This window comes from Equus quagga, chromosome 1 (genome assembly GCF_021613505.1).
Source record: "Equus quagga isolate Etosha38 chromosome 1, UCLA_HA_Equagga_1.0, whole genome shotgun sequence".
Lineage (NCBI taxonomy): Eukaryota > Metazoa > Chordata > Mammalia > Perissodactyla > Equidae > Equus > Equus quagga.
The window spans coordinates 162,583,825-162,611,647 of record NC_060267.1 but is presented as its reverse complement, the minus strand read 5'-3'; positions in this window follow the sequence as shown (position 1 = coordinate 162,611,647).

Sequence of the window (27,823 nt, the reverse complement as noted above, 5' to 3'; positions counted from 1 at the left end):
TGCCCCACCGGGAATCTACATCCAGGTTTTGTCTATTGGGAGCCCTCTGCCTCCTTACTTCTTAAAATCAAACCTTCTGGCATCTAGGCTTCTCTTTCCAACAAAATGTGCTTCTCATCCTCTCAAATCCACAGCAGCAGCTCAACTATCTGAAAATTAGTTTTTTTTTTCTAAGAAAGAGGGTAAATAAGTTAGTTTCAGACAATCTTATGTGCATGTTAAATGAGGTATTTTGGAGGCAACACTCTGCTTCCCCATATTTTCCCAATTGGAATCACTTGGTAAGAATTTGTACCAGGGTAGGTAGACTGGTGGGCCTAAATCCTCATAGCACATTCTGGTTCACTTTGGGGGGGGGGGGGGGTGTCTTTGAGAAAGATGAAAGCAGAAAAAGGACCCATGAAACACATACAAACAGACACACCAGCAGGGCCAACTTTCTTTGGGCAGGCTAAGAAATAGCAACATCCACTCCTACCAGATTTGGGCTGGTCAATACGAAACTTCATAGAAATTTTAGGAAAGTTGAGTTTTCTTAGTTTTAGCTTCTCGTATACAAATTGTGTAGCCCAAGCAGAGATAAATATATTTTGGCAATTATAAAAGTTCTACATCAGGGTACAGATGAAGATGTAACTCTGGTGATTTGTGATTCCATCACCAGCCCCTCAAGCTGTTTCTAGCCTCTTATTTATAGCTTTCCTGGGCTGTATGTCTTATAAATACAAAATGAATGAAGTAGTGCAAATGAAAAAGCAGCCTTCCTTATGGTCTATTTACATCTCTTGCTTGTCACCAGGGTAAATAAAGACACAGACTCCTGATCTGTAGGGGACTGAACTACTCCTTGTGTCCACAACACAGAAAGAGTATTGGTGGGCACAGACGTCTTAGGAGATTGAAAGAGACACTTGTGACCTTTCAGTTTCCCAAATGAGGAAAATTATGAAGGTTGGGGGCAGTTATCTTTGATTTCATAGTCCAGGAGAATCTTGACATTTCTCATCGATGTCTTCTGAGCCTTTCATGAGTTCCCATAACGTAAGATACCTAAGGGGTGGACGGAATTATTGGTCCCAAATCTTTACCTCCCCTCGATTCACACCATTTCCATGGATGCCATGGGCAGAGTGTATTTCTCTACCCTTTGACTTTAGGCTTGGCCATGTGACTTATCTTTGACTAATGAAACGTGGGCAGAAATGGCAGTGCATCGGTTCTGAGCCTAGGCCTGAGATGGCCTTGCACATTCTCATTTCTCTCGTGCACCTCTCCCATCACCACAAGAACATGACCTGGATATCTCCCTCACTGGTGCAAGGAGAAAGAAAGACACAGAGCAGAGCAGGACTACTTAGATGAAGTTTTTGAAGTTTACTACGTATGTGACAAGAGTCCAGAAATGTAAAGCAGATCCTATTTGGCGATCTTATCTTAATCCTAAATCTCAACCACAACAGAGGTTTTCTGACCTGTGCAAAGATCAGTGTGGGTTGGGCATCTTTACTGGGAGGTTCTGTTCCATGCAGTGACCCAAGAATTCCATCGTGAGGTTCTACAATGTTACTACACAACTTCCACAGACTGTGCGAAAGGGGAGGAGAGAAATGGGTGAGACACACTAGCTTTTAACTATCTTTGCCTGGAAGCTTGTCATTTCCATTCAAAGCCCACGGGCAAGAGCTGGTCACAGGCTCCAGCCTAACTGCGAAGGAGCCTGGGAACAGTCGGGGAGCATGTGCATGTTTTGTGAGCATTAACAGCTTCTATCACACCCTTACTCCTCCTTCAAGCCCTAATTCAAAGAGCACCTCCTCCGTGAAGACTTACAGAGGGCTTCCTGACCCCTTCCAAGGAGAACAAATTGCTTCCTCCTTCTTCGTGATTCCACAGCGCTTTGATATGCATCTTTTTCTAAAATTTTTTTTAGCTATTTTATTATTTAATTTTATTCTTTTTCGAGGAAGGTTAGCCCTGAGCTAACATCTGCCAACCCTCCTCTTTTTGCTGAGGGAGAACTGGTCCTGAGCTAACATCTGTGCCCATCTTCCTCTACTTTATATGTGGGACGCCTACCACAGCATAGCTTTGCCACGTGATGCCATGTCCACACTCGGGATCCAAACCAGCAAACCCTGGGCTGCTGAAGCGGAATGTGCACACTTAACCACTGCGCCACCTGGCCAGCCCCTGCATCTTTTTTTTGAGGAAACTCAGCCCTGAGCTAACATCTGCCAATCCTCCTCTTTTTTTTTTTTTTTTTTGCTGAGGAAGACTGGCCCTGAGCTAACAGCCATGCTCATCTTCCTCTACTTTATATGCGGGATGCCTGCCATAGCATGGCTTGATGTGCAGTGCCATGTCCACACCCAGGATCCGAACTGGCAGACCCCGGGCCACCAAAGCGGAATGTGTGCTCTTAACTGCTACGTCACTGGGCCAGCCCCTTTGATATACATCTTGATAGCCTATAAGGTCCCAGTGCTTTAAATTTGAGCCGTATTAAAGTTTAAAATGGCTACATTGGTCTTTGTGGTAGACATCTGCTATTTCTGCCTGCTCAACAGCCATGCCCCTCTTTTCCTTTTGAGAACATCCCTCCTCTGCCTTCATCCAAGGGTTTGGGAGGGTCTGACCCACTTCTCAGCTCCAGGGGAGCACATGTGGCCAGTCAGCACGTCCCATCTCCTGGACACTGTGCTTAGTGCAGGGATGAGCAGGTGAATCAGTGCCTGGATTTTTTTTTTTTTGAGGAAGACTATCCCTGAACTAACTACTGCCATTCCTCCTCTTTTTGCTGAGGAAGCCTGGCCCTGAGCTAACATCCGTGCCCATCTTCCTCCATTTTCATACGTGGGACGCCTACCACAGCATGGCTTTTGCCAAGTGGTGCCATGTCTGCACCCGGGATCCAAACTGGCGAACCCTGGGCTGCCAGAAGCGGAACGTGTGAACTTAACCGCTGCGCCACCAGGCTGGCCCCTTTGCCTGGACTTTTGTTAGCATTTTTGGGAGAGAGAAAATCTTTTTCCACTTGGATTAACAGCTGTAAGAGTAATGGGAGCCAGGGGTATCTGAGGCCCCTCATGGAGAAGGCCCGTTTGAAAGTGATGTCAATAGAGTAGAACGTGGGGCTGAGAGAGCTAGAGAGAGATAGAATTAGAAATAAAAATAGTGATAGAGACAAAGGAGGAAAAAGAAAGAAAGAAAGAGAAAACTTCTAATGTGATTTGAGCCATTTGAGATCCTGGGGTTAATCAGGCCAGAAACCATTCTTTCTTGAACTTTTCAATGAAGTGACTGAATTTTATTTTATATTATTACATTTCTGTTTAAACCAGTTTGAGCAAGGTTTTCTCTCAGATGTAGCCAAAAGATTTCTCAACTTGCAAATAGTTAGAACTGTAAGTATAACATCATAAAATGCCCAAACCTATCAGTGTGTGGGTGAGATAGGCAGCAAAAGACATTTTCCTCACTGATAAATGGAGAAATGAGGTCCATTCCATAATGAGTATTCTTAGACATTCCGCTTCAAGCTGGCCTGAATACAGGAAAATCTCATCTTGCTTCCTCGTGCCGTCTTTTCTGTTGCTGCTTCCCCTCCATCTACCTTCTTGATTATTTTGCTAGTCGTGGGTATGCTCTTTACTCGTCAGTCTTCTAGACCCACCACCTAACCCTGGATTCCTACAGCTCATGCCGGTTACCAACAGCCACTGGGTCCTGGGCTGGTTCTTGATTTGTTGTGAGTTCAGGATATCCTGAACTGTCTTCACTTACGCTTGCTTTGACTCACTAGTAAAACTAGAAAATTTGACAGTGACACCGCGAGAAGGCACTGGGGATTAACTCATCATGAAGCATCTTCTGTGTGTGGGTTACTCAGACTGAGTATTGATACAGCAGACCATTGCAAAAGCCCTCAGTGAGCTGGGCCATCGGGATGCCTCCTCCATAACCCTTTCAGCCTCACTACTTCCCTGAGTGGATGACGACTCTGCATCCCTCCTCATGCAAAGTTAGGACCTTTCCTTCCTATTTTTTTCTGGTCTTCTCATTATCTCTCCCTATATCTCTCTGAAGCTGTTTCCCCATGACCTAAGAGGGATAATAAAGTTTATGTACTAGAATTGGTATGATGAATATGAGATTACTATATAGAGTGTGCCACCCAAACCCTGGCGCGTCACAGATGCTAACATACATTAGTAGTCTAACTTTTCTGGTGTAAGTGCCTTCTTTTAGTTTTCTTCCTCTGTTGTGGTGGTGAAATATAGTCCAAATATATTTTGTCTTTTAAAGTAGTTAGAGGGTGATGTGTCTTTGTCATCTCTGTCTTCTGCTTTTAGTTGAATTCAGATTGAGAATTCTTGAATTTTCAATGACTCACTCATCTTATGCGTGATATTTCTTTTGAGAACATGGCATTGCCCGTTTCCTTCCATATATATGCTGTTGTCTGCACAGAAAAGGGAAACAATGGGAATCCCTATTTTTGGCTAATGTCTGAAGGATCATTCCTTTCCTGGGCTGTCTTCAACCACCGGTCTTATGTTCATGGCTCCAGCAGTCCCTATGTGTTCAACAGAACACTAGCTCCATCGACAATTTATAGGTACCAGGAGATCCAAAAAGAGTTCCAACAATTGAGTAAATTTGTGAGTAACTTGATTTAAACCAAGTATATCAGTCTTCTGCAGGACTTCTCAGATTTTTTTAAAGCTAATATATAATGTGAATCTCCGAGGGAGGTGGGGGAGACATAGCATGCAATGTTTCTCAAACCCACTTGGCCATGGAACCTATCATTAGTTAAGCTTCTCACGGGACCAGTATTCCAGAGAACACATTTAGGGAAATGTTGACCTAGAGTTTTAATTAGATTTCTCTAATAATGTCCTCTCCTTTGTTCCAAGCATGTCAAATTTTTCTGTATTCTTCCTTAGTTGTGTTGTTTCTTTTGTGCTTGCCCCTCTATCTTTGTTTTGTTCCTGCTGGGTAAATATAGTCATAGGCTGAATGATAAAACACAGTGATTAGTCGACCAAGGAGAAGAGTGAACAGTCATACCAGTATGTGGTGATAAACGTTTGCAATATGTCGAATTCACCTTTGCTGCTTTTCTTTAACTGATAAAGTGCATGGGTGAAGGTAATGTGTTCTCCATTCTTCTCTAGGACTTTCCTTCTGATTCGAACATGCAAGGCTTAGTGGGGTCTTAAATATAAAGAACATCTTTGAGGAAAATGGTCCAATTTTTCATTGTAAGAGCATACTTCAAAATATATTAGCCTGTAGTCATTTGATTTTTATGGCTTATCTGTTTCTAATTTGCTTGCAAAAACTAGGGTGGATAATGTAGACCAGACTGAAAGATAGAATTTGCATGTACACAGTCACCAATACATCGATTCAAGAAATAATCATTTACTCATTTCTGCTTTTCTTCTCTCTAAAGTATAGCACATCATCAATTAATTGATGTTAGCAAAGATTCCCTCCCCACCCTTTTTAGGCTTCCCTTTCATTGTAATCCAGATAAAGCTTTTATGAAATGGAATTAGTGCACTTCACACCTTGTAGCTAATTTTTAAAATACAGTCCCCTCCGGATTACTATATATCTGAATTAAATTGGGGGTCAGAATTAATGCCTCTGCTTTCTTTTTCCTTTTTCTTTCTTTGGTCTTTGAAACTTTCTCTTTCTAATGAAAAGAATATGATGTTTTTTTAAAGCCGGCTCTTCTTAATTTTATTTAGTCCAACAAGAGTGAACATAACCTCCTTATTGTTTTCTTTGTCTTCATTTGTAAACTGGTATCACCTCTGTGACAGGTGTGCAACCTTAGGCAACATGTAAATAAGGTACATCCTTCCTGTGATTGCTTTAATCTTTCTACGTAGGATTTAATTCTAGAATTCTCCATGTATGGTATCAATTTGTTATTAGCCATTTTAGGGATGCAATAAAGTGTGAAAGAATTTAAAAGCAGACTAGTCATTTTTAATGGGAGTTAAAATAAGAACTATGTAGAATTTCCCTTTTATGAAATACACATTTCTATAATACTTGGCCTTTTACATTATATTTATACTGATTTATATTAAAACTTATTTAATTATTAATAAATATAATTATTAATAATTATACAAAATTTATTTTATATATGAATAAATAAATATAAAATAAATTTACATATAAACTGGGGACATGTTTATCAGAAATGCATTTAAACGTTAAAAAAATTTTTAAACTCTCTCAGTGCGTCTCCCTTAGAAATTCTGATTTAGTAGTTCTGGGGTGTGGCCCCAGCATCTGAATTTGTAAAGCTCCCTGGGTTTTACTATTGCACACCTGATGAAGCGTACTAGTGTAGAATGTTCTGTTTGGGAATAATTTCTTGTGTGAGAAGGCTGCCTCATTTTGTGATTGACAGGACAAAGGCGTAGCGAGATGAAAGGATTTTTGTGGAAACCACGCAGTAAGCCCTTAGGGGTGCAAGCAACAGGATTATTTCCTTTTAGCCACCCTCTTTTTCAACTCAAGCAGATGACTGATGGAGTACTTGGCTAGGGCCCTAGTTATTATTAACTGAGTTGCAGAAGAGCGTAACTCACACTTTGCCACTCGCGTATGCCTCTTCTACGCTGTTCTAGAAAAAAATATGTTCAAGATTGGTGGTTGCCAGAGGTGGGGAGTGAGGAGTAGGCAAAATGGGTGAAGTGAGTCAAAAGGTACAAACTTCAGGTTATAAAATAAGTAAGTCCTAGGGATGTAATGTAACACATGACGACTATAGGTAATAGTACTGTATTGCATATTTGAAAGTTGCTAAGAAAGTAAATCGTAAAAGTTCTAATTACAAGAAAAAAATTCCATAACTATGTATGGTTCTGGATGTTAACTAGACTTATCGTGGTGGTTATTGCACAAAATATACAAGTACTGAATCATTATGTTGGACACCTGAAAGTAATATAATGTTGTATTATTATACCTCAATTACACCTTAAGTAGAAAAAAAGAAAAAAAATAGGTTCAAATTGGCTGGAACAGAGAACATGTGTAGAGCTACCCTGAGCAAGTCAGTGGGAATTGTTCCTTTTTTCTACTTCAGTATAGTTTTAGATTTGTTTTGGTTTCAATGGGCCAGTCTGCCTAAACAGAATGCTTGGACATAAATGGTTGCAGCTTGTCCAAATTTCCTCTTCACTCTCCTCCCTTCACCAACTCATACCTCCACCCTCTTCACTCTAGTGTAAAAACACAATGAAAAAGAATGGAGAACAAAGGCAGTGCCTTTCAGAGGTTACAGTTCTGCCTAAATTGGATCAGTTTTTCTCGTTCTTTGCCTATAAAAACATGATGCAAAAGTCAACAAGGGTCTCCATTTTGCAGTTCCCATTTTCATGGTAGTTATAGAATGTAATGTTGACAGATGGAACTCAATAATGGTATGTCTAGACTTGGTGTACAGGTGTCCTTTCTAGTGGTGAAATGTAGCTTTATGAGCAAAGACAAGCAGTAAGATTTTCCCAGAACTTTCATACCTTGTCACGCTGAACAATTATGCTTAACCACATGTGGTTAAGGAGAGCATGCTTCAATGGGATTTAAGTGTGACATCCCTGCCTTCATTTCCACAAATGAGAAGCAGATGCCCATATTCTCTGGGTACTATTCAGGCCTTAATAATATTGCCATGCAGTGGGTCCATTAATTGATGCTGTCAGTAGTAATAATAATAGTAATAATCATAGTAAACTTTTATTGAGTGTTTACCATGTGCCAGCCACTAATGTTTTATGTGAATTAATTTATGTAATCTTCACAAAGCCCTGTGTAGAAGAGTAGTGAGTGTTTTTTTGTTTTAGGCCTCCCTTCATGTTGATAATAGTACCCAGGTTTTCATCTCCTCCCCAAGAATATTCCCCGTGCTTTGGGGGAAACAGATCCCATCCCCATCTCGAGGATGAGCCCAGTTAGATTTAACCAATCAGCAAATCCCATTCCCCTGGCTATGGTGATGAGCTCAGGGATGATCATGTGACCTAGTTTGGACCAAGTAGATGTCAGGAGAAATTTTCAGGGGGATCCTGGGTCTTCTGTGGAAATACCTGGAGAGACATTCTGTTCATGTTAAATATGAATGTGAAAGCATGGAAACTGCTAAGGGGAGTCAGATTTGGGTAAAAGTAGCACCAAAGAAGTCAGTGAAGAAAAATAGAAAGAAATTGGGACTTTGTTGCTCTCACTGGGCAGCTAGATTAGCCTCAATTAAAACGTACTCTACTTTTAGATTTTTTTTAGCCAATAACTCTCCATTATTCAAGTTGAGTTGGGTCCTCTGTACCTGGCAACCAAATGATTCCTAACAGGTATGGACATTAACATCTTTATTTTACTGATAGTGAAATGGGTTGAGAGAGTTTGAGCACTTTCCCAGTTGCCCTTTTTCTTCTTTTCTCCTCTCCTCACTTAGATTAGGAGGAAAAAAAGAAACAAACAGACTTGAAAATACTTGCAGGCTCCTTCCTCCAATAACTTGATAACTTTTTAGAGTCAGAAATTTATCTCACAAAAGGAGCCCAAGTCCATATGGAAGACAGTTGCAAGGACTTTCGACATAAACCTTCTCTAAAATCTTGACACTCACTAGAGTCATTGACAAACCCTAGGCAGTGTTTTTCAAATTTTAATTATGTTAGAAGCACCCGAAAAGCTTGTTAAAGCTGCACATCCTGCCTCCATCCCACATTCTAAAAATCAGAACGATTGGAGCAAGGGCTGGTGAACCAGTATTTGGCCCCGACTCTTCTCCGCCCTCACCCCATCACGGTGACTCTAACGCAGATCATCAGGCTCCACACTTTGTGAAAAATTGCCCTAGGAGATGTCTCAAAATGGGAGACCATTAGTTATTAATCATTATTTAGATGACTATGCCTGAGTGGTCTTTAAATAGTGTTCTAAATTTTGTATCATTTTAGTTATAGCAATCAATGATAAGTATTGCTTAAAATAATTGTTTAATAAATGGTTTGGTTTTTTAAAGTTAGGAGTAATAGGGAGGTTAAGAACGAGATTATTTCTTCAGTGATTCAGTGAACTACTCTCTGGGATGCCTGACTGCTCAGAACGTGAAACTTTGGCTTGAACATTTGAAAGCAGTTTACCGGTTTGAAGAGAAATTAGTGCCTAGAAGGAAGGACTTTTTAGAGTGTTAATCTTACTAAATCTTCTCCAGGTGATGGCAAACCTTCAGGTGTTTGCCTAGCTATTGCACACCACAAAAATTCTCATTTTTCTTAACAGAGAGAAGAGGAGCAGTGCTCTTAGTAGTATGGCATTTTAGTCATTTTAGGCTGACTACAATAGATTTCTCATAAAATTCTGTGCAAATTGCCAGAATGTTAGTTATTCCATCAGTAAGAATGAGCATAAGTAATAATGCTGATGTAAATAATCATCCTGTAAACTCTTCATTGCTAAGGAGTTCAACACGAGGTCATGCGTTCTGAACATCTGGTTGAATGACTGAATTGTGAATTATCAAGGTCTTGTGAAGAAGGGTGAGAGCTGCCTGCTATCTTTAAGATTCCTGCCTGTTTGTGAAAACATCCAAAATAGTCAGTTTGGATAAATAGGAAATTGACCTTCTTGTGCTAAAAGTGATCAGAAAACTATTTTCTTCAGCCCTGTTTAGGAAAGGGAATGATGAAGAGAAGTGTCCTAGTTGTCAGAGTATTTGGCAGATTGTGGTTCATTGCAACAAGGCCCGAAATTCCTCCCATCCCATATGCATACCCTTTTGCAGTATAACTTTCCCACTTCTCCTATCAAGGAGTGGATTTCCTCTTCGAATCCCTTGAATCTGGACTTGGCCACATGACTTATTTTCACCCTTGGGAGGTTAGCAAATATGACACAAGGAAAGGCCTGAAAAGTGTTTACACACCGGGCCTTGCCCTTTCTTGCTACCACTGAGAACTTTGTAACCATCACCATGTGAAAAAGCCAGGACTAGCCTATTGGAGGATGAGAGGCACTTCAGTTGACAGCCAACACCAACTGATAGCCTTCCTCACCTCCAAACATGGGAGTGAGGCCATGCTAGTCCATCCAGCCTCCAGTCAACGCTCAGACTTATAAGCAATAATAAAGTGGTTCTTGGTTTAACCCTGTAAATTTCAGAGTGGTTTGTTATATTGTGAAAGCTAACTGGTACAGAGTGCTATGATCTGAATGTCTGTGTCCTCCGAACTCATATGTTGAAATCCTAACCCCCAAAGGTGACAGTATTAGTAGGTAGGGGCTTTGGGAAGTGTTTAAATCATGAGGGTGGAACCCTAATGAATGGGATTAATGTTCTTAGAAAAGAAGCTCCAGAGAGCTCCCTAGCCCCTTCTGTGTATGTTGTATGTGAGGATACAACGAGAAGTCTGTGACCTGGAAGAGGACCCTCCCCTAACCATGCTGGCACCCTAATCTTAGACTCCCAGCCTCCAGAACTGTGAGAAATACATTTCAGATGTTACAAGCCACCCAGTCTGTGGTATTTTCTCATAGAAGTCCAAACGGACTAAGATAGAACATATCTCTTTAAAAGCGCTTCGTACGTTCATTTCGGGGGGACTGTCAGTTTCTCCCATTAGGCAAAATTCTTTCAGGGCGAAGAGTCTCTTGCTCATTGTAGCAGATACATCTTACTTGTCTCATCAGACCCTTTGGCTTAACCTGCCTGCTGGGCCCCAGCTCACTTTCGCTGCCTCAGCCGCTGCCACAGCCACCAGACTCCCTGTGGGTCCATGTGGTCCTGATGCCTGAGGCCGAAGGCTGCTGGCCCAATCTCTCTCACTCCTCCCACCACTCCTGGGCACCAACAAAATGCCACGCAAGATCTGGCTTCCCCACCAGCTGCCGAAGGGGCCGGAAGATACAACCCAGATGTGCAGAGGAGTTAACTCCCTGGGGAGCAAACTCGGAACAACTGAGCTGGAGATGGGAGGGAGGTGAACAGAAAAATCCCCTTTCATTCCTCCCTCTGATGGGCTTTCTGAGAATAGTTTCTCTGCCATGCCTGTCCGAATATGGCCCTCATCTGCTGGGGAGCCAGCAGGAATCTTGCAGGCTTGGAGTCGTGGTCTACACGGTAACGTGTCACCTGGGGTTGCTTCCAGCTTTCCCTGCCTCACTTCCTTGTTCTTCACTTTTCCGCTTCCAGGACTGTACCTTCCAATAAAGCATGCGCACTCACACTACTCGCACTCAGACTGTGTTTTTTGCGGAACTCGGATGGAGAGCTTCATTTTGTTTCCGAAGTGTTAGCAAACATTTCCTGGTGTTAGGGATCCTCCTAGCTCAGTGTTCACCTGCTGCAGCCACTTGAAGGATTTTTATCAGAAATACTGCAAAGTGTAATGCAGAGAATTAGACTCACAGAGGTCAAATCTTGGCCCTAATATAGGGGGAAAGCCTTATGATGCTGCTCCCTGAAGGCCATCTTGGGCCATAAATATTAATTCACTGTCGATTAATTTATTTGCTTTGGTCCATGTGATTCACACATGGTTCAAAAATTCAAATAATTAAGAAGGGAAACAGAAATCTCCCTCCCACTGTCCCCCGTCCCTGAATTCCATTTCTCAGGTGAGAATCCTTTTATCAGTTTTCTTTTGTTTCCTCACTGAGATGCTCCACGTGCACACATGTGTAGAACACATCTTTTATTTTTAAATATTTTTTATTATTATTATTGACATATTGTTCTGCTCCTTGCTTTTCTCACTTTCCCATGTATCCTGGAGATCATTCCAAATCATTTCATAATAGCTACCCTAGTCTTTTTTTTTTTTCCTCTTTTTATCTCTCTCTCTTTTTATTTTTTTTTGAGGAAGATTAGCTCTGAGCTAACGTCTGCTGCCAATCCTCCTCTTTTTGCTGAGGAAGATTGGCCCTGAGCTAATATCCATGCCCATCTTCCTCCACTTTGTATGTGGGACGCCTACCACAGCATGGCTTGATAAGTGGTTTGTAGGTCCGCTTCCAGGATCCGAACCAGCGAACCCCGGGCTGCCGAAGTGAAACATACGAACTTAACTGCTTGCCACTAGGCTGGCCCCCTGCCCCAGTCTTTTGAATGGCTGGTTTTCACTGTCTATGGTAGGAGAATTTATCTAAAGAGTCCCCTAGTGATGAACATTTCACTTGTTTCCAATTCTGATGTTCCAAAAATGCAGCAATGTCTTATACGTGTATCTCCGAGCAAGTGGTAAATTCTTAGACATGGAATTGCTGAGGCAAAGGGGTTTGTGTGCTTTTTGTATTTTGATATTTTGAAATTGCCAAATTGACATGTATTTTCTTAATGTTTCCTTAAGTTCTTGGCTCCAAATGGCCATGAGTACCTTCTCTCTCTAAGAGTATTCTACTGCATCTAGCAAGGTGGACGTTTAACCAGCAGAGGGGGGAAATGTGAGTTGACTCGCCAAACAGAAAAGACGGGGCTAGGGGTTTGGAGGGAGCAAGGCAGGAATTGGGTTGAAGCAAGAAGACAACTGGAGGTGTGCCAAAGCAACACCCTTTCATCATCGTGAGGAAGCAAATTCTAAGAGGCATCATGAGCACTGCAGGGATCAAAAAGGCAGAGGAGAAGAAGGAATCCGCCTTAGGTAAAGGCAGCACCAGGCAGTGAAGGGACTAATTAGGACAGTAAAGAAACAAAGGCTCATGCTCACATATGGAGTTGCTCTTTAATTACTATAAATGGGTTAAAGATTCATTACAAATTATGATTTTTCTCCCTGGACATCCTCTCATAACAATAGATGCTTTTTCCTTGCCCTCCAAGTCAGACACAATCAGAATAGTCCCAGTGGCACATAAAGTGTCTCTTCCAAACCTCAGGGAACTTCTTTACTCCAAGGGTGGCACTGCCAAGGCAGCCCTTTGTCATTCTTTTGGTTCTTCTTTCAGTTAGGGACATGTCTCTTAACACATATGGCCTGGGGGGGTCCCTCTCCCAAGGCCGGGCAGGAGGGCTGCAGAGGGAGGCAGATCCGGCTCCACAAAGCAACTGTTCTCCGTGGACAGGGTGGTGAAGAGTAAAGGGCTGACAGCTCATCCCTTTTCAGTTCTTTACTCTCTACCCTTGCTGACCTAGTTCTGTCTGCCTTCCCCATTCACTTGACTCCTGGCTTCAAAGATCTCGCTCTCAGTGCTGTTGTCATTTTAACAGAAGTGTTTCTACGATAGAGGGCAGATTTCTCTGCATAATGAGGGTCTAGAAATGTCCAGGCAGGGGCAATAAGAACACCTTTTTGTGAATATAAACTCCATAATTCTATTAGAGTTGTTTTCTTTTGTTGTGGCTGTTTTATTTATCTAGAGGAAAGAATAAATGAAAGGTAACATTGTACAGAAATTACATATTTTAATTGATGAAAAAAGCAATGTAATTTAAGATTCTATGATTCTGACTGAATTGATCATATGCTCTTTGTAAAAGACAGGAGGGCTGGGGCCAGTCCGGTAGCATAGTGGTTAAGTTCATATGCTCTGCTTTGGTGGCCCTGGGTTCATGGGTTTGGATCCTGGGCACGGACCAACACTCTGCTCATCAAGCCATCCTGTGGTGGCGTCCCACATACAAATAGAGAAAGATTGGCACAGATGTTAGCTCAGCGATAATCTTCCTCAAGCAAAAAGAGGAGAATTGGCAGTGGATGTTAGCTCAGGGCCAATCTTCCTCACCAAAAAGAACCAAAACAAACAAAACCCACACCCCCAAAACAAGAGGGCATTTTCACTTGTTAAAACACTTACACGTTTTGCCACAATATGTCCTTAGATATTTATCATGGCAAATTTTCCCCCTAAATTAGGCATAGGAATAGAATCTAGCAAGCAGGAACCATGTGCTAGGATAATCTGGACCATACCTGAAGCAGGCACTCTGAAATGTATATCATATTCACTGTCTATTTGAACTTCCTGCCTTCAACAATTGTATCCGTACATAGCATGATGGCATCAAGCTATTAAGTGTCTACCACAATTTTGTACTCATTCTTTCAAATGGAATAAAACTAATTCTATTACATTTTGATATGCTCTGGTTAGAATAGTCAGAATTATAGCCCAGATTTTTCCATACTAGAAATAATTATTTTACATGGTTTATTTAGCCTTAAAAATTTAAATCAGATGGAAGGAGACTAAATGGCCCAGAGAGTTTGGATCCATCTAAAAGAAGGATCCAAAAAGAGTATTTGATTTGCTTAATCATTGTCTAAATTAATGGTCCAATTTTTTATGCAGAGAAGACGTTTTCAAATCAACTCTTTAATGGAACCCCAATATATATAAAACAGATGGAGGCTGGAGTTATGTCTGCTTGCATTTCTCCTCTCTGCTCCTTGCCCTCTGACCTTTCTGAATCTAAGTGCCATGGAACTCAGAACTGGACAGAGCTGGCTGGGGCTGGGAGTTCCGCATCGCCAATATCTGACACAGCATCTAGCATGTAAGTGTGCCCGATTAATGTCTGTGAGAGATTACCCAGAACCTAGTGCTCACAGAAACACGAATATCAGATGTTTTAGGGGGAAATGTTTAGAGTTCATGTTTTAAAAAATTGATGCAGATAAGATCTACGTCTTTCAAGTAAGTGTTCTGTGGCAACATTTAAAAAAGTTTGTGAGGCTTACTTTGGGAGTGTCACAGGTAGGATAATTCCAAGGGTTGTGATCTGCTTCTGGGCAAATGTAGCTTTTAGGTTGATGGGGGACCAAGTAGGATCACCTGATGGATAGGAAGGGAATATAAGGGGATATTAATATCTGTTCATCTATTAGCAGAGCTGTTTGACTCATCTACCTAGCTGATATGTCCTCCAAAAGCTGGGCGCTAAATTGAAGGGGCTATCTTCCCATACAAAGATGTGTGTGTGTGTGGGGGGGGGGGGGGCACTTCTTGATCAAGGCTTATGGTAGAGTTGTGAACTGGCCGGTTAAGGACAAAATCTAGCCCAAAGATTCTGGCTCACAGAATGTTTTAAAAATAATTTTGAATTTGTTGCCAAGCTTTTAAAAATTGGGAGATTTCCCATATAAATCCAGATTTCTGGTTTCTCTTGGAAAAGTAGAAGATCTAGTAACACAGTGAGCCTGCCTTCCTCTTAACCAGCGTTTCTCAAAGTGTGGTCTCTGGGCCAGCAGCATGTGCACCACTTGGGAACTTGTTAGAAACTCTGGGGGTGGGCCCAGCAATCTGTGTTTTAACGAAGTCTCCAATGATGCTGATGCATGCCTGCGTCTGAGAACCACAGCTGTTGACTGTAATCAGGAAGAGCTTGGCGGTGTATGTGCTTTCCACCTAGGCTGTTCTGCTCATTCATGCAATTATCTGGTCCTTATGAGCATTTGAAGATTTTTTTCTCTTTGTATATGGATGAAAGAACACTTAGCATGAAGGCATGAGATTTTCAAACCTCCAGTTACGAATCTGAGGTCCCAAAGAACTGAGGTCATACAGAGATCTTTAGGAATCCTAGCACCATCCCATAGGCATATCAGATCTGACTTCCCATCTTCTTTTAGCCGCTGCCCATGTGGCAGTATGAGAAAACTCAATTAGTACAAACAGATAAGGGCATATTAAAGTCTTGGGAGGAAGACAGCCCCGGTCGGAGTCCCTAATGCATACAAGTAAAATGGTTAGATAAAGCTTTATTTAATTATATTGCAGGCGGGAAGAGAGTCACAAGTAATCTTGGTGTATTTAGCGTGTGCTTTTTAATGAACTTTTCAGAATGTCTGTATGGTTTCTGCTAGTTTGCCAGACAGCCATCAATTACACAGTCTCACCCTAAATATAAACCAGCCACCATTTCATTATCAGCGAACATTGACTGAAGCCAACTTTCTATATGTGGGTCAGCATTCTAAGTAATTACCAAGCATGAGGCCACATGGAGGTACCCTCAAGTCAGCTTCTGTTTACTCATCCAACTGCTACTCTTATTAGATGCAGATGTGTACGACTCTTAGATCAACCTAAGGTGTTTTTTTTTTTAGCTCTTTCAGACCCTAGAGATAATGTTTAGCTTCCTGAAATAATTGTGAAATAATATTAATTAGTGCTCATCAAGTACTCATATCTTCTATATTTCCCAGCCCCGAGGCAGATAGATGTGATTGGATTCTTACTAAAGGAATGTAAATAGAAGTGTTGTGTCACTCCTGGTCTGAGGCAGTTAAGAGAAGGTGCATCTTCTCCATGCTTTCACCTTCCCTGCTTTGGCAATTTGAGAGAACACACGTTTGAGATGACGGAATTGCAATGTGGGGGCAGCTTGGGTCCGCGGTTTGCCGTCTGAAAGGGTGCTGTGCAGGAGAACCACTTGAGCCACTGCAGACTCTGGCATACATGAGAATTAAGCCTTTGTTGTGTTACGTTTTGCTATGGATAGTTTTGCTAAGATAGCTTGTCCTATCCTGACTAATAGAAAGTGTTATAACTCTGATACACTGGCTTGGCTAAGGAACGTGCTAGGACTTCAGTGGAAGCCAATATGAAAGAAGCAGCAGCTTGGAACTTACACACATATGCAGAGTTGGCCCTTGAAAGGAGTGGTCAGCAGCTCATTTGACACTGTCCAGAGAATGAGGCTTGTTTGAGACTGGAGTCAGTATCTAAGAAGGTTCGATCTAATGAGTAGGACAGAGCAGCAGGCTTTTCTGGGCAGTGAATGTACTTAAGATCACATAGGAGGAGTAATGGGGGTCCAGGATAATTTAATGATTTGGAACAGGACCCCAGGTAGTTACTAAGAGGGTAGTACATCGGGCCACACCCTTGGAGACTGAAGGGTGGAGTGAGTGAACAGGACCTCAAGAAGGAGGATTGAAGCTAAGTGCAGAGTTCATGACCCAGAAGAAAAAGTTGGCAGTGTGGGAAGACACTCAGTACCTAAAGAAGATGCACACTTTGGGGTTTGGGTGACCAGGTAGATGGAAGCACCCTTCCCTGAGATAGGAGATATGGGATGAAGGGTTCAGATTTGTTTGTACTGAGTTTTGGATATATACAGGGCATCCAAATATCAGTAGTGGTGCCACCAAGTAGCTTGGAGTGGCTCATAGCCTCCTCTTAATTTCAATTAGCCTTCTACTTGGCTACCTCAATTTCACACACAGTTGTGGTCAAGACAGTCTACTACGCAAAGGCAGTTTTAATATGGTCCCAGCCCTTCGCTTCCCTCGAGAGTGCTGTTTCTAAACCTTTCTTATATAAAAATTCTTGGGCCTCCACTGTAAACTAGAGATGTCCACTAAGCAGTTGTAAATATGGGTCTGGAGGTCAGGAGCAAGATTGGGGAAGAAATAACAATTTTGCAGTCATTATCATGAAGACGGAAATGTAACTCATGGGAGAGAAGGGAATTGACCAAAAAAAGTGTATCAGATGAGAAGAAGACCTAATATAGAAATCTGAGCAGCACCAATGTCTGAGAGCCAGGTTGAGAAAGAAGACCTGTGAAGGTGACTAAAGGAAAACAGTTGAGAATGACGTCCCAGAAATCAAGGTAGGAAAGAGTCTTATGGAACAGAGAAAGATTATCAACAGTTACCAAAATTATAGGGAAAGTATGGACAGGATCCTTAGTGAATTTTTCCACTAAGGGGTCATTGTCAATATGAGTATGGAAGGCAGATTGAGGAATGAATGGGAGGTGAGAAAATGGAGGTAATGAGTGGGGACCACTTCTTCAAGAACATTGGCTATAAAGGGATAGCTGTCAATAACCAGAGGGGAATTTGGGTTTGCTACTCCGCCCATAACCACCACAATGGTCCTTTTATGCACGAGTCAGATCACATCATTTGTCTGCTGGAAACCTGCCAGGCCTCCTCACTTCTCTCAGAATCAAAGCCAAAGTCCTCAGAAGAGTCTATGAGGTCTGACATGGTCTGCTTCCCCATCAGCCTGAACTCCTGTGACTGCCCCCCTTGCTCATTCCCCACCAGTCACACCGCCTTTCCCATTGACATGCCAGGCACGCTCCGACCTTAGCCCTGGCTTGTTCCCTTTTCTTGGAACATTCTTCCCCTAGACATCCTCTAACTCACTCATCCCCTTCAAGTCTTGACTCAAATGTTTTCTCAATGGATAAAATCTTGACTGATCTTTGAAATTTGCTACTTGCCCTCCAATCTCTGCACTCCTGCTTCCTTCTTATTCTGCTTGACGTTTTCTTTTTCCATCACATTTATCACTTAATATATTATGTCTATTGTTTATTGTCTGTGTTGTCTTGCGAGAATGTAATCTCTTCCAAAGCAGGGATCCTTGACCATTTTATTCCACTGATATATCCCATATACACCCACTGACATCTCTCTGGAACACTGCCTGGCAGAAAGAAGGCCTTTGATTAATGGCGTTGAACAAACGAAGGCAATTTTTAAAAATGGAGAGCCTCTATCATATTTATATGTTGAAGATGCAGAAGGGACAATTGATGCAACACGGTGCCCATGTGGGTGGAATGTTGGCACGGAAGAGAGTCATTAATATCCAGGGGTGTGGCGGATGGAGATTCAGGGATAATGGCTTAGGCGAGGTTTATCTTGGTTGACTAGGGCACATTGCCACTGAGGTCCATGTTGTAGGTTCGCTTCCAAACTGGGGTCATTTAATGTTGTCTCTTTCTGACCCTGGGCCACAGTGTCATCTCACAAGACACAAAGTTGGTCACAAGGGACGAGCATGTCAGGCTGGATCCTTGTGTATTTGCAGTGCTTTCGGAGAAAGAGGTGACCAGCAGCCCCATTTCAGAAGAAAGGCATATTCTAGGGTTTTCTATTCTCACACTTTTCACTTAGGTATGCTCTTCCTACAGGCTTCTCTTAAGCACAGAAGAGGTTGAGAGGAAGGCTTTCCAGGGGCGAGTGTTCTTTCCACAGCCTCTGGCAGTCTGACAAGGCAGCTGAGTTACAAGAGAGGAGAGCTCTTTGCCCCTGGACGTTTGCAAAGCGGGGCTCAGTTTCCTTCTGCATGAGCCCTCCCACGATGTTCTCTGTTGACACAGGCAGGCATGGGGCCACCCTTAGGCTCCACAAAGATAACCTAATAACAGCTTGGCCGGTGTGCCCCATCCTTCCCAAGCCCCATGAAGAGACTTGGATGGTAAAGCAACCAGTTGCCACCAGAACAGCAGTTACCTCCACCCCCCACTCAGGATCATTGACAAGCTGCCTGCTAGGTTGGTTGATATGCCTTTTATTTAGCGTTCTGTTAATTTGCTAAACAGCGTTTTGGTCTATGTGACTGTAGAATATAAAAATGCAGTAGGTGGTTTATAGGAGACAAGTTGCACGAGAATGCTCAGTGCTCTGAGCCGCACACACAATACCTACCCTCCGAAGGGCTGGATTTTCCCTCGGGCTATGGGGAGCAAGCTAAGAGAGGCTCCCCATCCTCTTTACGGCTCTCTTTGACCTGCTCCTCCCCTCGGAGCTATGTGGTGGGCGTACAACTGTTGCAAGTAGGTGGCACAGCTGTTTGCTTTGACTGCCTCTGTACCTCGGGGATCCCAGACACACAGTTAACATTGCAGGATGAAAATGGCATTTATGCTTTAATAAACTCACCCTATTTCTTTGTTCGAGATGAAAAGGGGGGGATCCCACCCACCACATTGCCAGCTACATGTCACTGCTCTGAGCACACCACAGTGGCTAATGTTTTCCAAATTCTCCCTTGCACTGGAAATGGAAACCATTAGAAAAATATTGGGATGGTGTGAAGATTTCCCCGACACCTGCCTCCCACCTCTTATGCACATATGCCTGGGGTTTGCAATGCATGTAGCATTTTTTTTTTTTTTTTGCCGTTTGGTGCATTTTCATTTACAAGTGCATGTATATTTTATAAGTGTATGTGTACATACTTCTTGGTGATTTACTTGTAAATTTCCTAAGTGGGAAAGCCACACAAAGGTCACCAAGCTGTGGAAGGAATTAAATAGCATTTCCTAATAGGAAATAATAAAGCAGGCATCAGGAATGTATAGGCAAGGGGAAGAAATGCATTTTTAACCGGAAAGTTTTTGAGTGTTTATAATCAAGGCCTGATCCTCTAGAGAGGGGGTCTGCCCTCCTCTTCTGTGTCAAATAAGTCACCGCAGGCTCTCAAAGTTCTCTCTCCAAAGGGCTAAATCTTTCAGGTTTCACTCCTTTTTGTCGTGAAAAAAAACAATACAGTCGCATATCCTTGCTGGCACACCTGTTTCTCCCTCCTCCTTGCCTGGTAGTATCTAGCCAAACATATTTCACGGGTTGCCTCAGATAGCACATTTTGCTGATTTGACTTGAAGTATCCATTACTATGATGGACTTCTCTGCCTGACTCAGAAATCAGCTGCCTTTCAATCCCCATCCAGAGGACCTCTGTAAATCAAAGGAAATGGCTACATCGACTTCTCGCTAATGCTGTCATTATATTATTTTTATTAACTAGCCCATTATTATTTTAACATTGTGAAGCAACAAACAACTCAATCTAGAATAATGAAATCCATAGGGTTAAGAATTTTGGAATTGGAAGAACTCAGATCTTACATCTCTAGACAATCTGGAACGACTATTAAAAGCTGATGGCCTGTAGTCATCTAAACGATTGCTGTGTTCCATGTTTACTTAATACTTTTGACTTTAGGCTTTAGGAGGTTCTGAAATAATAATCAATACATTTTGGAATAGATGTTTCACACTTTTTCCTAAAAGCTTATGTTTTCCTATATAAGCAGAAAATGTTTCATTCATTCATCTATTATTTTAAGTATCTTTATTGAATACCTGCTATATCTGGGTACTATTCTAGGTGCTGAGGATAAGAGAGTGAACAAGATATGATGCCATGCTGTCATGGAGCTTATGTTTTTGTAGGAGCATCAGACAATAAAGAGTAATTCAATAAACATGATAATTTCATATTGTCATGGGCTCTGATAAAAATAAGACAGGGTTATGTGATAGTGACTGAGGGGCTGGTCATCTCAGATTGAGTAGTCAGGGAACCCTTCTCTGAGGAGCTGACACTGGGTTTGAGAACTGCATGACAAGAAGAGGCCAGCAGGTCAACAAAGATTTGGGAAACGACTTTTCCAGTTAAAGTACTACTGCAAAGGCCTAAGGCAGGGAAGAGCTTGGTAGGTCCAAGAAGAGAGAGCCAGGCTGAGCTGGGGGGGAGAGCCGTGTGAGATGAGGTCAGAGAGGTCCAGGTCACCTGAAAACTTTTAGATCAGTGTCTTTGTCCACTTGGGCTGCTATAACAGAATACCATAGACTGGGTGGCTTATAAACAACAGGAATTTATTTCTCACAGTTCTAGAGGCTGGAAGTCCAAGATCAAGGCACCAGCAGATTTGCTGTCTGCTAAGAAGCTACTTCCTGGTTTATAGACAGCTATTTCTTGCTGTGGCCTCACACGGCGGTGAGGGGGAGAGAGCTTTTATAAGCACTTTAGTCCTATTCATGAGGGCTCTACTCTCACGACTTACTCACCTCCAAAAGGCCCCACCTCCTACTACCATCAACTGGGGATTAGGTTTTATGTGAATTTGGTGGGGACACAAATGTTCAGTCTATAGCAATCAGGGGAATAGTTTGAGTTTTACCTTAAGTGCGACAGGAAGCCACGGTAGGGGAGTGGGATGGGGTTTAAACACACGAGAGATGTTGCAGGACCTCTGTTTCTGGAAGAACTGGAAGGCTATGGTTCACAAAGTTCTGTTCCTATAAGTCCACAGGGACTGAGTATGGGCAGGGGTGCTTCCTTAAAGGAAATCCAAAATGTTACCAACAGAAGGAAGGGTAATGGATGGCAGGCGGACAAAATAAAAAATGTTACAGTGCTAGAATCTTTTCTGAAGAGCTATTTCACAGGCTTTTGTACACAGGCAAAAACAGTCAGAAAAATTCAGAATGCAATCTGTCTATCTATCTATCATCTCTCTCTCTCTCTCTCTCTCTCTCTATCCATCCATCCATCCATCCATCCTTTCCCACATGTAAAGGGCCAGAAAGGGGATGATACCAAAGAGCATTCACACTGTAGACTTTTTGGAGAAGGTGAGGAGAAGGCAACAGCTTTTCCCCAGCAGGGGTATATTTACACTCTATTTTTAGAGACTTTGTCATAAGAATGAGGATTGATGATGATGAAGACAATCTTCCTTTATCAACTAATTTGGGTTTCCTCCAAAGTAGATGTAGAGACAAAGGTTACAGTGCTGGTTGTTTTTGAGAGGTGATCCCAGGAACCAGAGAGATAGTAGGGGAATCAGGCAAGAAAGGAGAGCCAGTAAACAGTGTATTAATGAGCCCCCCATTGCAGGCAACTGGGGACCCTCTGTGCTGGACATACTTTGGAATTGTGTCACCAAGAGGTAATGTGGCTGGATATTTATCCACCAACTTCCAGCCCTCATTGTTTGAGAATCTATCCCAGTATATTAACTCCCTAGTTCTTCTGGTCTGCCCAACATTCTAGGGGCTAGAGAAGAGAGATACAGGAAATATGGTAGAAAGTTCAGGAAGCTATTGACGTATATGTGTACTGCTGGTGATATCAGATGTGGGCTCAAGGATATGGATAAGACATCTATATGGAAATTGAAAGAAACATCAAGTATATATGATGCCTGCATAAATTCCCCTTTATACCCCCCAGGGAAAATTCTACTCATATAGGGCACCCTCACCATAGACCGTCTGATGCTCTTTAATCTGGTATGGCTTTAAAAACCTGTGGCAGCAGTTTTTGTAATAACTATGCCCGTGGTTGCCGAGGCTCTGCATTTGAGGGTCACTGAACCTTGGTAGTCCCTGTATGATATCTGCCCTTCTACTCCTCTCCTATGTCTGAAGATAGTGGTTAGTTCCTCAGGTCAGAACTTTCCATATACAGTTGACTTTCCAGGACATCAGGAAATTCCCGAGAGTGGGGGCATGTAGTGGATGTGTTATTGCACTGCCTAGATTTCCCTTCAGGACATAAGCATGCATTCTCCTGCCGTTGGGAAATGTGGCTGCTGCTAGCTCACAGCTACAGCCCTGTCCAGGAAATGCCCTCAACCAAAGAGAGCCCCCTCATTCCTCCTTACATCCTCTCCCAGGGGGCAGGCTATGTCCAATGACTGGTTGATACAAGGGCACAAAGGCCAGGCCCCTTACCTCAATTAGGGATGACTCTGAGGAGCCATCCTAGCTCCAGGGCTCCCTGTGGGATAGGCTGAAGCCTCAGCTACAATTGCATCAAAGTCTGACTTCTCCCTCTTCCCACTTCTGCTTCCTTCACACCTCACAGATGTTGATTCCCAAAACATATCCCAATAAGCCTCCTGCCCCCAAATCTCTGTGTCAGAGTCTGTTTCCTGAGGAATCTGTTTTAAGGGCCCAATGAGGGGGCAACTGTTTATGTCTTCTTGTTTTATCCTCATCTCTTTCCCCCCAAAGAGCTGATAGTCTAAAAAGGCCCCATTGATATCCCTGCAAACTAGAAGGTGCTTGTGAGTATTGGCTGCTTGGGGAGCTCCAAGAGTGACCACTTTTGTTGCAGAGCCCAGATATCATCCCTGCAGTGGAAAAGAGCCCACTGGATGCCCAAGAAGTCATAGTAAACAGATGGCACCCATGCCTCTCAGAGTCAGCCGAGTTCAGAGTGGTCCGTCAAGTGGTGAAATGTTTCCCTGAGATTTTTATGACTGCAGAATGTTTGAAGAGGCTTTCATATATCAAGAAATCTAGACAAGGAAGGACAGCCTATGAAAGGGGGAAGGAAATAAGAAGCCTGTAAGACTTAGATTTAATATTCTTGGAAACAGAAACGAATGATTTAAAGCGTATTTGTTTATGTTTGTTTACCATTTGGTGCCTCGTGTTCCTATGATATAATTTGCTTCACAATTTTAGGATTCTATTTTACATACCACTAACACCTTACACTTTCTGTATGTAGTGCATTTCATCCAGGGACTACATGGGTATCTATCTATAGAGGCAAACACTCACACTCATGTTTACCTACACAACGTAGGTAATATACAGAGAGAGAGAGAGATGAAGTCACCGCATCTTAATAAATTCTTTGTCATTGAAATAATTTGTTGGATGATGGTAAGCACATTGCAAGAATTTCTATAAGTTTTCAGAGTCTTCCTGCCCAAATGATTGTGTAAACCACAACATGAGTTTTCATTTTTCCCTTGCTTCCTACTAAACTCAACCCTGAGTTGGTGGACATTGGAAATCAAGCAGCAGGGTATATTTAAATTTTATGTCTATGGAGCATTAATGGCTGATTTAACTATGTAATTATAATTTTAAGGAAACTTATGGAAAGATGATTTTCTAAGTGTCCTAAAATATAGCATTGTAGGTTGATAATAGTATAAGTTCAAAAGGGCATCTGTGCTGGCATATTCACCAAATTTTAGACTCGTGTGAATTGACACAAACTATGCAAGCAAACATTTTGTTATACTCAACTTCAGGACACCAAGATCAGGAGCTAGGTTTTGTAATAACATCAGCTCATTCCAAATTATTTTCTTTTACAAAGTTTTGCAACTATGTGACCATTTCTGAATCTAATGAATTTTTTCTACCCCAAATATTTAATTTGGTGAAAAGAAGCTTTAGACATCAAGAATTTTTTATCATATTAGCAAGAATGCTCGTTGCATATAATACTGAAATAGTGGAACAACCTAAATGTCCATCAATAGGGGAATGTTTATACAAATTATGATATATTTATATAATGCATTCTTGAATAAATGATGATGTAAATATACATCTGTTGGTCATAGAAACATGGCTATGTCATGTTATTGTCTGATAAAAGCAGATTATAAAATAGCATAAATAGTATAATTCATTTATATATAATTGTCTATAGATAGGTAGATGATAGCAAGTACAGAAATGTTATACCTACTTATACATAATAGTGAGTATTCACCAAATGTTAATTGTGATTATCTCTACCTAAAGAGTAGAATTTCAAATGACATTTAGTTTTGTATCTTTTTTTTGACAATAGCTATACATTATTTTTACAAAAAAAATAAATCTATATAACATCTGAAGATATTGGGATGATCATCAGTCTTTCCTCCTTAAAGCTCTTTCGTCATTTGGTTTCCAGGACAATATACAATCCTGGTGTTCCAACCTCATAGGCCATTTCTCAGCTTCCTTTCATGCCCCCCATTCTCTTAATGCTGGACTGATCCACAGCTCAGCCTTTGGTTCTCCTCTCTTCTCTGTTTATTTACTTGATGAACTCACTCAGTCTTGTGGTTTTAAATGTCATTTATGCTAGATATTGTCTATTGTCCTTTGGCATCCACATGACTCTCTTTGTGTTCGCTTCTGTATTTCAGGTACATGAAGGCTAAAAACTGTATTTCCTAGACTCTTTTTCAGCTTGGATTATGAACGCAGTTTAGGTTCTGCCAATGCTAATACTCATATGAGGAGTAGAAGACAGCAAGGACGCTGAAACGATTTTTCTACGGCAGCTCCCCCTGACGTGCACGGGTGTTTCCAGCAGCTGGGCTCCACGTTCCATGGGTGTGAGGCACGTAGCGGTGGTAGTGGTAGCAATTTCTTGACTTGTGGATTATAGCTATGATGAAGGGCCTTTAGAACAAAAAATCCAGAGGTGTTCCCTGAATTTTATTCTTTCAGCCCTTCCAGCAAATTTGCAAGTTTCTGCCTCAAACACTGAGTGGTTTCTCTGTCCTGCCCTGAATCCTGACTGACAGGCCAATGATTCTAAAATTTTATCTTCAGTCTAGGGCTCTTCTTTGCACATTGAACTCATATATCCAACTGCCTATTTGGCACTCCATTTGAATGTGTAATAGGCCTCTCAACCTTAAATCTAAAAGTTAACTCTGAACTTTCCACCAAAACCTGCTGTTTCCACAGCTTTCCCTGTATCAGTTGGTGGCAACTTATACTTCCAGTTGCTTAGGCCAAAAATTTTGGAATCATTTTTAATTCCTGTTTTTCACACCTCATATCAAGTCTGTCAGCAAGTCCTATCGTCTCTATCTTCAGGATCTCTTTTTGTTTCCCCAAATAGAATGTATGTTCCATAAAAGTATGGAATTTTGTCTGTTTTGATCCTTTGCCAGAACAGTGGTGAATAAATGAATAAATTTATTTATTGGTGAATGTGGTGAATAAATAAATGGTGAATAAATAAGTGTTGAATAAATAAATGAAGAGATGAGTAAGATCTGAAGCACTCTGGTTAACACAATAGGAAGCACCTTGAGCTAAACTTTCTTATAGCTTACAGAGAACACAGGAATATTTTCAGAGAATAGACTCTCGATATTTCTAGTGCATTTTCAGATTTGTGTGTATCTTAATCTTACCCAGTGTTTGACTCACTAAGTATTTTTGTCTTTGAATTGAGAAATAGAAAGATATGAGATAACTTACCTTAGGGCTGTTGTGTAGAAAATGGATTGATTCTCCTTTTCATATCACAGCTTTAACAGAGATCGTGGCAGCATAACCATCAACATCAAATATTCATTGAGCACAAACTATGTGCCAAATCCTGTCCAAGGCATTTATGTTTAATTTTTATTATCAAAATGATGCTTGTATATAGTATAACAAATTGAAAGAAGAGAAAAAAGAAGAGAAAAAAAGAGGTCAAATTGTACTGCAAGGTCTACAACGAAATACTATCTTTCTGCTCCACTTTCTTACCCATCTCCTTTCACCTCCTTTCACCACCATCATTAGAATTGTCTGTTTCCTGCTTCTTTTGTTTTCCTTTTTTGGTTTCATTTCCTTGTTTTGTGGGTGGTGTACTAATGAGCTTTCTGAGAAATGGTTCATGGGAGGTAAAGTTTTTGAGACCTCATACACCTTAAAATGTCTTTATTGTATCTCGCATTTGACTGGTAGTTTGGCTGGGTAGAGAATTCTAGTATGGAACTCATTTCCCTTGAGATTTTAACATCATTGCTTTATTTTCTTCTAGCTTTCAGCATTGCCGTTCAGAAATCTGATGGCACTATTTTTGCCAATACTTTGAATAGGATCTGTTTTATTTTCCTTCAGAAAGCTTTTAGGACCTCTTTAGATGTGCTATCTTGAAACTTCAATGTGGCTTGATTTCTTAGCGCCATTCAGGCTGCTATAACAAACTACCATATACTGGTAGCTTATAGACAACAGAAATTTATTTCTTACAGTTCTGGAGGCCGAGAAGTCCAAGATCAAGGCTCCAGCAGATCCTGTGTCTGGTGAGAGCCTGCTTCCTAGTTCAGAGACAGATAGTGTTCTCACAGGTGGAAGGGTGAGGAATCTCTCTGGTTCTCTTTTATAAGAGCACTAATCTCATTCATGAGGACGCCATCCTCATGACCTAGTCACCTCTCCAGGTCCCTATCTCCAAATACCATCACTTTGAGGAAATAGGTTCAACATATGAATTTCGGGAGAACAGCAATATTCATTCCATAGCATTTGATGATGATTATTTTTCATTTATCGTGCCAGATACTCTATAGGCCCTTTCAATCTGGAAATTCATGTCCTGCTATTCTGAAAATTTTCTCCAGTGGTTTCTTTGATCATTTCTTCCCCTCTGTGCTCTCGTTCTCATTTTCTGAAACTATTATTAGTTGGATGTTGAATTTCCTGTGTTTCGTACATCTTTTTTCCTATTTTTGATCTTTTGTATGTTTTTCTCCTTCCTAAAATATTGCCTCAACTATAGA